Here is a 12,115-nt window from a genome sequence, read left to right on the forward strand (position 1 = left end):
TGCAGTGGCCGGTGCAGTAGAATGACTCCTGGAAGCCAGTGAGATAGCAGCCAGGAGGTCACTGATGGCACAGCAAAAGGAGTCTGAGGAGAGTGTTAGAGGTGGAAGTTACTGTTCAACCAGACTTCATAGGACATTCAGTAAACAGAACATTCTTCTGATCTGTAGGAATTGGGAATATCTCCAGAATCACATAAAAATGAGGGCCCCTGAGTCAAGATGCAAGAAAAATCAAGAGCAGGAACCAAGATATCTGGGACTCCAATACCAAAGCTCCTGCTATTTCTGATTAGCCAGGTGTGAGGCACACTCCAAATTAATTTAAAACCCAAGACCATGTACTCTGCTATGGTAGCCACTAGCCACATGTGACTATTGAGCATTTGGAAATTGGTTAGTTCAAACTGAGATGTGTATAAGTGTAAAATACCAGATTTCAAAGACTTGGTACCAAAAACAGAATGTAAAATATCTCGTTAAGAATTTTTATACTGATTACATGTTGAAATGACATTTTGGATATATTAGTTAAATAAAATATATTATTAAACTTAGTTTCACCTGGTTCTCTCTCTTTTTTTTTTAATTTGGCTACTAGAAAACGTAAAAGTACATGTGTGACTCACAATATATTTTTTTTGCACAGCACTGGCCTAAGCCCTGACACAGAATAGAACTTCCATAACCTGGACATCCCTAGACTTCCATGTTCTTTAATCACACTAAACTTCCAACATTCTTCCTAGAAGGAAGATAAAATGTCTGGAATTCCCAAGACTGCATTCTAGATGCACTCCTATACCGCATACTCCCAAACTCATAACCTACAGCCAGAGATTCTAGTCCTCAACACCCCACCTCCAGGTTCCCTTATCCTACTTCATCATAGTCCTCCCCCAATCCCCCACCCTCAGGTCTATTGACACTGGTGAGAGCAGAGATGTCCTATTCTAATGCCCACAAAAATGGATTTTTCCCCCTGATTTCAAGTTCAAATCTCTCTACCAACCCTAAATTTAGAAATCATATCTTTCCCTTTTTCCTCCATTTCTCAACTCCCTCTTTGCCTTTCCTCCTTTCTGAAACTGTGGAGATCTCCCAAACTGGTAGAAACATGGTGTCGTGGAAATCACACAGGCTTTACAGCCCCTTAGACCTGGTTTGTCATACTTCCTAATCATGTGGGCTTGAGCAAAACACTTCATCTCTCTGAGCCTTCATCTGCAAAATGTGGCTAACACCTACTGGGAAAAGTTACTGTGAAGATTAAAAAGGACTACATATGCAAAATGCCTTGTAAGGAGTCTGGCACATTAGGTATTTTGTAATTTTGGGTTTCCCACTTTGACTCTTTCCCCTGCGTATGTGGAGAAGCAGGAAAAAAAACAGAGCAAGCTCAGGTTGGTATATGTGGACACAGAGAGCCTCAAAACCAAAAAGGCTCGTAGAGATGTATTTCCAGCTTCCACTCATTGCAGAAATTCCCTAGACTACATTTCTCACTGGTAGTCATCCAACCTCAGCTTAAACATATCTAGGGGCCACTCACTGGTTCACTCAAAAAAAAAAGAACACAGCTCTATGGGAGCTGCAAAGAAGGGCACACAGATCTTACAGTTAAGGAGCTTTTACATTTACAAAAAAAGACATGTAGAGAAATAACTATAACATAAGGTAAATATGGCATGTGTGGCATGTGTCAAGACAGAGAGCTAACAGCCTTACAAAGTAATCCATACTCAACAAAGGTAGCTGTAATGTTAGAATCCCTCCCAAATCACCATCCTCGATTTTCCCTTTCAGTTCCCGGAACAAGTGGCCCAGGTCCTGCCATACCTGGGTTATGGGTCATCCCTAAGGAGAAAATTTCTGCAAAAAACTTAAAATTCCAGGAAGATGTGGACATGGGCAAGGCTAGAATGGATGAACAGGAAGACAGGTGTGGGGACCAGAGATTAACTATAAGACCCTTTCAGACTCTTGTGTATAACAGAATGATTTCTGGGAGTCCCCAGATGTCCATCCCTCTCCCTACCTACTACCAGCAGTTCCTGCCCCCTGGAAAGCCCTGCATATCCCTACTCTCAGGACTTATCCAATGTTTTCCTGTCTATGCCTTTCTCTCCCTCTTCTTCCCATACCGCTCACATCTTCTACATCTTTTATCAGCATCTCTATTATTTTCTTTGTGTCCATCTCTGCTCCAGTCTTTCTGCCTCATCATTTTGAATTTTGGTTTCTGTTTTTCTCAGGGTCTTTCTGCCTCTATCTCTTACTCTCTCTCTTTTACTCATTCCTTGTTCTCAATTTCTTGGACAGTCTCCATTTTTCTGTCTCTGGCCTCGCTTTCTCCCCAGCTGCCGCAAAGCCATAAACCCAGCCGGCCCTGCAGCAGGCAGCCGCCAATCAATGGGCGCCAGGAGTTGGGGGGAGGAGATGACAAAGAGATGGGGGGATGGAAAAGCTGGGGCACTGTTGCTACTGCAGGGGAGGGGAAAGTGCAAAAAAGAGCGGGGAGGTGTACCTCCCAGAAGGCAGCCATAGCTGCCTCACAGCCAGTGCCTGGATCCCTTCCCGGCAAGGAGCAGACCTGGGCCCTTCTTTCTCTTGTGAGGCAGGGTACTTGGGTCCCTCTCCTGTACTCCCCGAACCATGGTTTCTCATCCAAAACCAATGGCCACAGATCACTCCAAGAGAGATTTTCCTGTCCTTCATTCTTAGGCCCTCCGAAAATGAGGGAGCTAAAGGGCTTTGTGGGTGTTAAGGATACATGGGACAGATGGTACATGCATCTTGGGACACAGAAGAGGAAGACCAAGACAGGGTGTAGTAAAGGCTGCTGAGAAGCAATAGGTATTGGGGAAACACTGACAGGAAGGAAAGTCCCAACTGAACAAGATTGAACCAGAAGGTTAGGCTCTTCAGGCTTCTTACCTGTTCCCAGCCATTCCTAAAGGCAGGAATGACAGCCCAAATTCCTTATCCCTGATCGAGGTTGGGGTTGGGCAGCTGAGGATGCTATATAGTGGGCAACTACCCAGCTCATCTTTAGAAACTTACAGAGCCTGGAGGTGGGGAGGGGGTCTGGGAGGGAAAGGAAAAGAAAGGGAGGGAATAGCAGGAGATCTTAGGAAAAGAGCTAAGGAGAAACATTTCCATCCTGCTGGGGCGTAAGGAGACCAGCCCAGCAAGTGGTAATTCCTGGTGTGCCGGCGACCCCTGCTGGCTGTGCACACTACCACCTGGACAAAGAGAAGGTAGAGCCAGCCTGTGTGAGTCCCTGAATGCGTTGGATGTGACTCTGTGTTAAGTGAGTGTGTCACCATGAACAGTGACGGTGCTGGTAGTGCTGCCCATGATTATGTGTGAGCACCCCTGGGTGAAGGCAGAATTGTGACCCAGCACAAAAGCTAATGGTTCTGAGCTCCTGGCTGTCCTCTGGGGAATCTGGGTTCTTGGAGCCTAGCATGTCTCCTCAACAGTGTTCACGTCAGTAGAACAGCTCCACTCAGTGAGCCACTGTTGGGGTCAAAGTAAAATTACCCAGTTTGGGTTTAGGGGGAAGGCTTGGGAATCAGACTTACCAGACTGAAAATCCTGATCCCCCTGGTCAATAGCTGTATGACCTCAGGCGAGTTATTTAACTTCTTTGAGCTCAATTTCCTTACCTGTAAGGGAATAATAATATTTATCTCACAGGGTGGTTGTGAGTGTTTAACACATGCCTGGCAACGGTAAGCATTTAATAGATGCTAATTTTCAGCCCCCTCCTCCTTTGTCTACCTCCCACCCCCAAGTTCAGGCAGGGATTTCAAAAAGCAAATAAACTGGGGATGATGTTGACAATGATGATGGTGGTGGTTTATATTTTCATCACTCGTGCAAATCACTTTAAACATATTTTTAATACACTGCTTTTCCCCTTTTTATTAGGCAAGCACATCATGATCATATTTTATTGGCATAGAAATATCCTAATGTTATGGCAGGTATCTAGAGTGAAGGCCTTATGAAGTGATAACAAGGCATGACAAACCTTTCTTTATTGTGATAGATTTTCATTAGTGAAGTTAATCAGGAATTACCCATTAGTACAAGGGCTTAAGATAACTACATGACAGTCATCTGCGGAGATCAAAATCTCCTGATTTCCAATGGGCATCTAATTGTTGTTGCTATTGTTGGGGGAGTATTAATGCTTAGATTGAACTGGTCTTAAAACATTAGAATAACTCAAGGAGATGTGACAGGTAGTCAGAAATAGTGTATTCTGAAATTAAAAAGAAGACAGATTTCAATTCTACTCAAGCTCATTCTAACCCCTGTAGCTGTCCAGTGATAGCGCAGACTGCTTACGAAGTAAAGCGCTCCAGTTCAGCAGGAGCATGCAAGCAAAAGCTGGTGGACTTCCTGGCAGGGATACTGTGAAAGAGATTCGGGCAGCCAAAGAGGATTGGATAATGGGCCCTCTGAGGTCCCTTCACAAATGCACTCCAATGTATGAATACTTAGCTCAGTAGAGTGTTGCTCCAAATGGCATTCCTGCCATATCCACAGTCAGTGGTCGTCATCATGGGGGAAGGGGAAGAAACTGCTTTTTTCCTCTCTAAGGCTTTGTTCCTCCCAGGGAAAGGCAAGATCCCAGGATCTTTCTCTCTCTAGCCATCCCCACATTTCTCTTGATTTCTTCTGCAATCCATGTCTTTTTCTTGACTTCATAGCATACATCTCCAGGTATCTTAAAGAAAACCTTACTTAGAAAAAGGGCTTGTTCATCCTTCAGTTTTCTACATCTAAGAGATGGGCAGGCAGGGTGGGGGTGGGGAGAAAGGAACAATATTTCTTGAGTTCCTAATAATTGTGGGCCCTAATTTTCACACTTTGTTAAGAGACATGTGCATCTGCTTTCATACAGGTAAATGTGTGTGTATATAAAATTGTTTTGCACATGTGAATATAAATGTGGATAGACCTGTAGGAATTCTTTGCTGTTTAGGCCTCTCTGAGGGGTCTTGATATCTAGCTGCCTGTGGGGAACTCGGTGCACAGCTCCTCTGAGGATTTCAATACCTCCTGTGTGTGTGTACACAGACTGGCCAAATCTTCATTCATGATCCCAGGTTTGTCTGTCTCCATAATGAGCACAAGGGTGTTGATACATCAGGACCCCTCTTCCGCTTTGCTTTCCGCTTTGCCTTCCACGTGTGCAGCATTGCATTTCCCATCTGAGACACAGTGAGTGCAGGTCCAATCTGCCCTACGTAAAGCCCTGTATGTTCCACAGCCCCTCCTCCTACCTCTGAGAAGAGTCCTTGGCACCCTCCCCTTCTGGCCACCCCCACTCCCCACTTTCCATACCAGGAGAGATCTAATTACACAGAAATTAGTACAGAGAAGGATCGTTTGCTTTTATGGCATCAGCACCGGGGCAGCTGTAAATCTGGAGCCGCCGCTGCAGCCGCCTCTGGGCACTGCGCAGACTGGAGGGGGACTCTCACCTCCATACCCCACTTCTCTCCATCTCTGCCCAGCTGCCTGGGCTTCTACCCCTGCCCAGGGCCCCAGAGCCCAGTAGGTACCCACCTGCAGGGGAGCATGAAAGCAGAAGAAGGATGTGGTCAATCCAAAGATGACCCATAGTAGGTGCTCAAATAATGTTCACTGGGATGATTTGAGAGGGGTCAATCCCAGCAATGCTAACCAATACCCAACTACCCAGACCCCATGACCAAGGGGTCTGGGTAGTTGGGTATTCCTAGTACAATTTCTCTCAAAATCTTTAAGCACTTACTTACTGTCTTCTCCACTTTCTTATGAACCCAGATCAAGAAGTTCACACTGTAAAATGTCATCCCAGCTTCCACTTTGGAGAACCTGAACTCCTTAAACAGCATCAGATAGTGGAGACAGCTCAGATTTCAGAACTTGATTTTCTCCTTTCTAGATAAGTGTCCTTGGGTGTACACCACCTCCCACCCCCTGGCCTGAGCCTTGGTTTCCTCATCTATGAAATGCAGTCATGTAACCTACCTTTTCCATTGTTATGAGACATCAATGAGAAAGCACTGGACCAACAGGAAAGTGCTCCACTAATCACTGTTATTACCACCATTAATGCTTAGCTAGCTTACATTTCCATTTTCCCACAACTACTTCCACTCCATCTCCCCTGTCACCCTTAACCTAGGCTTTATCGCAACCAACCGCCACTCAAGCACCATCACATACTTTGGGACAATAGGATATGCAGGCAAGTTGCGCCCAACTTGGAGCAAATATTTCTTTATTTCAAGAGTCTCATCAGAAGACAGGGGTAAGCACAGGTGACTCCAGTGATCCTTGGGCACATGGGGATAGTGTCACCCATAGCTAACTTTCTCCAAGCTCCTACCTTGGCAGTAATTATTTTGGTCTCTCCTATTTTCTTGGAGGGTATGAATTTGTTACTTGACATATTGGAAGGTCTTGTTGTAAATGATTAGGTAAAAAAGAATCAAGGACTTAGAGAATTAGGAGGGAGCAGGAAATGGGGAATGGGGGTGGAGAAAGGGGGCTTAAACTCAACCCATAGCAAGATCAAAGGGTCCTTTAGGGAGTAGCAAGAAGCCAAATGTCCAGGTTCCCAACTTCCTGCCAACACAGTCCCCAAAACCAGGGACCTGAGGTCTCCTCCCTCTTGTCCTCTCCTATTCTGATGTCTCCAGCCCCCAGCCAGGAATTTTTGACTACCCTTCTTATATGGATAACCCTGGAGAGCTGGAAATAGTGTGTAAGCCAGGAATGGAAGAGCCAAAGACAGGAAGTGTATCCTCTTCCCCAACCCCAACCTGACCACTTCTCCAAGGACTATTTGGGCAGAAACCCCTGCTCCCACCATTCAGGGGCAGGAGGAAAGAGCCCACGGAAGGAAGCCGAGGCATGTCGTCTGTGTCTGGCCTCTCACCCCCAGATCGGCATCCAAGGGAGGGTGAGGATTTGGCATGAAGGGCAGAGAGGCTGGGGGATCTCTGGCCGCCGCCTTCCCCCACCCCCCAGCCCCAACTCAGGCTGCAGTCTCTCCTCGTTGTAGCAGAGCGAGAGCAAAGGGACGGGCAGTAAAGATGAGTGATGGCGCGGAGACAAGCAGAAATACACCATCATGAAAATGCTAATGACTCCTTGCTCTCTTTCTTTATGGTTGGAGTAATACAGACTTCAATCATAAAAACAATCTCCCAACATTTTAATGGGCTCCATCATGCCCGCACTTGTCGGTATATTTGAAGAATAAATCACCCTCCCCGCTCGGAATGAATTCGCTGTCAAACTCTGCTCCCTCGGAGAAAATGGATGGGGAAAAAGGATGGAGGTGGGGTTTTTTTTGTTGTTTTTTTTTTTTTTTTTTTTTTTTTTTTGAGGGTGGGGGTCCTCTCCCACTCTAACTGCCTCCTAAACCCGGCATTAGATTGTTGTGCGAGACGCCTGGATTTTGGGTGGAAAAAGGGGGCAGTCGGACATTGGGTAACCTGTGCCCGACCAGGGGGTTTCGGGGAACAAGAGGCGGGGACTGAGAGACTCCACATGGAGAGAAGCCAAGACTTGGTTGGACGTGGAAGAGAAAAAGGGGCAGACACAGCGGTGGCACTGGAGGGAAGGAGCAAAATTTTGACACTGAACCGAGAGAATGCGAAGAAGATGCAAAGAGCACGCAAATCTGCATTATTTCTGCGTTATTTGGTGGGATTTCTTTCAGACAGGGCCCCAGGCAGAGCCGCAGAGGGAAAGGGGGAAAGTTCGAGAGATATCTTTGGGGGAAGAGTAAACAAACAGGCCAAGAGCAAGCCCAAGAGTCCCGGCTCTGAGCTTCCAGGCTTCAGCGACGTAAGCCACAGCTCCATACTGCTGAGAAGGGGGTGAAAGCCGGACTGTGCGTCGGGGCTAATCTCTTTTCCATACAGGTGGCCGACAGCCAATGAAAACTTGGGCTGCGCATACTGCAAACAGCCAATCGCAGTTAAGGATGAGCCCAGCTGGTCGACTTCATTGCATCTTGATTGGTTGGGATGTTGCTAGGCAGAAATCAGCTCCTGTAGATTGGTGCAGGCAAGACTGAAGACACAGGTGGATTTGAAAATACCTGGAACCCTAGACTCCTGTATTGACATTTTTCTTCCCGGTCTCCTACATTCTTTTAGGACTGATGGGGTCAGAGGAATGACTCACCCTTTTCACCTCCTTTTGAGTAGGACAGAGCCAAATAGTTATCCTATCTTTTTCCCCAAAAGCTTTCAGAGAAATCTGACTACTTGGAGCATCCTCTAATCTGAAAAATCCCCTGGGGGTGTTTCAACCTCAGTCTGGGTCTTCCCACTCAGGAAGTCCATCCTGAGGCCTATATTCAAGTCTTACAGCCAGTTTTCTCTGGTATACATAAAATATGCTGCGGAAATGGAAATAACTCGCCTCACAGTCTCCTTTCGTGACTCAAAGAGCAAGAGATTTCTCTACCTCTGGCCACTCTGCCACGACCCCCTGGTGCCCGGCAGATCCTGCGAGGGGTCAAGGCGTGTAAGATCTTCCCCCAAAAGTCTGCGTTTTGGCATTCCCACATTGCTGCTTCTGCTCCTTCATTTGCATCTCATATGCATAACTCCCCCCTGGGCCAAATGCACCCACTTCTCCCTTTCTACCTGCACCTGCAGTTCTTCTTCTGCCTGGTTCATCTTCTCCCTAGCCCTCGACTTCTGCAGTTCCTCTCCCTTCGCCTGACGCGCCCTCCACGTCCGAGCCCTCTCTCACCAGCCGGCTTGCCCCTACCCAGACGCACCCCCGCCTGCAGCCCGGCTCTGGGAACAGGGCCTCGGAGCCTCCCGCGGCTCCAGAGTGCCTGCCTCCAGCAGGCCGGAGGGAGTGGGGGGGGAGAAGGCGGGGGCTGCCGCCGGGAGCTGAGAACCCGCTGGTCTGCACGAGACCCTTCGAGAGACAATATGCCACCATTTAAGTCTGAACGCGCGCCAGCCGGCGAATGTGATGTTAATTCCGGGATGATTTAGGGGGGCGGGCCGGAGGGGGGGCGGGCCGCCTCTCTGTCAAAGTGCTGTCCAGAGGCTTAATATTTGTAATTGAAGCTGATGAGGACTCCGTCTCTGTTTCCACTGATAAAAAAAAAAAAAAAAGCTGGGAAGGAAAAAGAGCAACTAAATTATGGGGCCGGGAGAAAAACATGATTAATCAAAGGTTTGAACTGTCGCCGTGTTCGAGGCCCAGTAAATCTCACCCGGCCGGGGCCTGCGGAGGCCGGAGGATAAATCTGAGCCGCCCGATGTTTGCCGCCCCTTTCTGTTTGCCTCTCGGTTCGCACGTCAATTAATTCGGTAATTGGATTTGAAAAGATGTTAGGAGATTATCAAGGGGGACCGGGAGGAGTGGGTGTGGAGGAAAGGACCTGGGGATAGAGAGGGAGGAAGAGAGCCGGCGAGAACCGGAGGGGTCCGGAGGTGGGGTCCCGGACAGCCGGAGCCACCGGGAGGGCGCAGCCTGCCCCGGGGGCGCCTCACCCAGCTCGCCTCGGTTTGCGACTGGCGGGCAGGAGACCCCGGGAAAGGCTTACACTCTGCTACCGTTCCCATCCCACCTCTCCACACACAGCTTCCTCTGAGAAGGTTTCCCAAATTCTCCTGTCTAAATCCTGCCACTTGTACCGCCGACCCGTTTCACCAGTTCTGTTGTGTTTTTGAAGCTGATGGATGTCCTTCGTGCATAAATTCCTTTGCAAATATTTGTAGGGAATGAGACTTCTTGAATACCCACCTTCAGAGGTCAGCACAGGACTTTTTCCACATTCACAACTCCCAACCACCTCACCCCACCCCCCCTTAGAATTCTAACCTACAATCAAAACAACCTTCTGCTTAAGGGAAAAAACCTATACAAATACATTATATAGGCACACAGACCGACTCAAACCCAAGGTCACTAGGGTCTCAGCTGCAGCCTGAGAAGAAGTAGGAGGTTTCGAAAATTCAGCCCTTCAGTAACCTCAGGTAAATCCCCCTAAAAGGTGGCTCCATATCCTAGAGGGAGAGTGATCTTGATCTTGTTTTGATTTACGGGAAGGGGGTGGGGGGCATGGTAAGGGATCAGGGGAGAGATACAGAGTGTGTGTGTGTTTGGGTGTGCGCATGTGTGCGCACGCGTGTGTGTATGTATGTGAGAGAGATTTTTTTCTCCCTGGTCTCTGTAGAATCTTACTCAGGAATGGAGATGGTTGGAAAAAAGCATACAGGAGAACCAGCATCCATGCAAATTGTTCTGAAAAATGACAAGATGAAATTGGAGGCAGGGGAAGGTGGTGAGGATAGGGACTTTAAAGGCCTTTCTGCCCAGCTGCTTGGTATTGAAGAAACCCTAGGGAAGGATGCCAGTAGGCACCCAAGCCAAGGCTCTGGCCAGAGGCTACTCTGGTGAGAAGAGAACACATGGCCATCCTTGATAAGCAGAAGAGGGAGATGAAGAGGGGAGAGCACAGTCAAACAACCTAAAAGGTAGAGCAAATTGATTTCATCTAAGCACACCAATTTAAAACACTGACTGATGCCTGGCAACCATGCACACTTGTTCAGATAATTATCATCCTTTCTCTGCAAACCTGGGAGGCCAAATCCCATCTGTGAAAGGACAAAATGGAGGATTCGGGCAGCTTCAGTTTCTATGTGGAGCCTCTCCAGAAAAGGTGGCTTTGCCAGCTCTTTCATATTACCCGATCTGAGTCTCTTGACGGTGTCCACCTAGCGTGACACTCAGACATGAACTGAATCCACCACCTGCCTTTCGATCGTAACCTGATTTGGGATTTGTGCTTTCTGAATGGGCCCTTAATAACAAGTATCCTGTATACTAGGGAATATTTTCATTTAAACCTAGGAATTGAGGGATGGGTTTACAGCAAGAAATCAGGATCAGGGGTCCTTCTTCTGCATCTCTCTCTGTACTCCCCATCAGCCGAGGTTTTCACGAAGCCATCAAAGTCTTCACTTAAAAAGGGATACCCATCTTACAAAAGACAATACCACCAGCTGCCCTGGTGCCCAGGGAGAGGAAAGATGAGATTTAAGGGATTACCACCAGAAAGAGCACTGGACTTGGATTCAGAAGAATTAGCTTTAAATCCGGTGCTGTCACTTACTAGCTGTGCCAGTTTGAATGTATTATGTCCCCCAAAATGCCATTATCCTTGATGCAATTTTGTGTGCGCAGAAGTATTAGTGTTGATTAGATTGTAATTCTTTGAGTGATTCTGTAGAGCTGCAACCCACCCAACTGTAGGTGATAACTCTGATTAGATAATTTCCATGGAGGTGTGGCCCTGCCCATTCAGCGTGGGCCTTGATTAGTTTACTAGAGCACTATATAAGCTTAGACAGAAGGAGCGAGCTTGCTACAGCCAAGAGGGACACTTTGAAGAATGCATAGGAGCTGAGAGAGGAGCTGCAGCTTACAGAGACATTTTGGAGACGGCCTTTGAAAACAGTCTTTTGCTCCTGAGAAGCTAAGAGAGGACAAATGCCCTGAGAGCAACTGAGAGTGACATTTTGGAGGAGCTGCAGCTTACAGAGAATGCAACCCAGGAGCAAGCCTAGAGAGGGACATCGTGGGAGAAAGCCATTTTGAAGCCAGAACTCAGGAACAGATGCCAGTCACATGCCTTCCCAGCTAACAGAGGTTTTCTGGATGCCATTGGCCATTCTCCAGTGAAGGTCCCCTATCGTTGATGCCTTACCTTGAACACTTTATGGCCTTAAGACTGTAACTTTGAACGAAATAAACCTTTATAAAAGCCAATCCATTTTCCGGTATTTTGTATTTTTGGCAACATTAGCAAAGCGGAAGGAACACTAGCTATGTAGTAGAAGGTGCTGAATTCAGACCTGAGAACAGAATTGACTTCTGTAGGTCACACAGTGAGTAATGGCAGGGCTGGTTCAAGAGCTCTTCACTCTTCCAATTTGTTGTGTAGATAGCATGGTGTGGAATCAGGCTGTCTGGATTGAATTCCCTCTACCATTTACTTGCTATGCCTCTGTTCCTCTTCTGTAAAGTGAGGATGCGATAGTACCCACTTCATAGGGTTGTTGTT

Source organism: Choloepus didactylus, chromosome 8, assembly GCF_015220235.1.
Source record: "Choloepus didactylus isolate mChoDid1 chromosome 8, mChoDid1.pri, whole genome shotgun sequence".
NCBI lineage: Eukaryota > Metazoa > Chordata > Mammalia > Pilosa > Megalonychidae > Choloepus > Choloepus didactylus.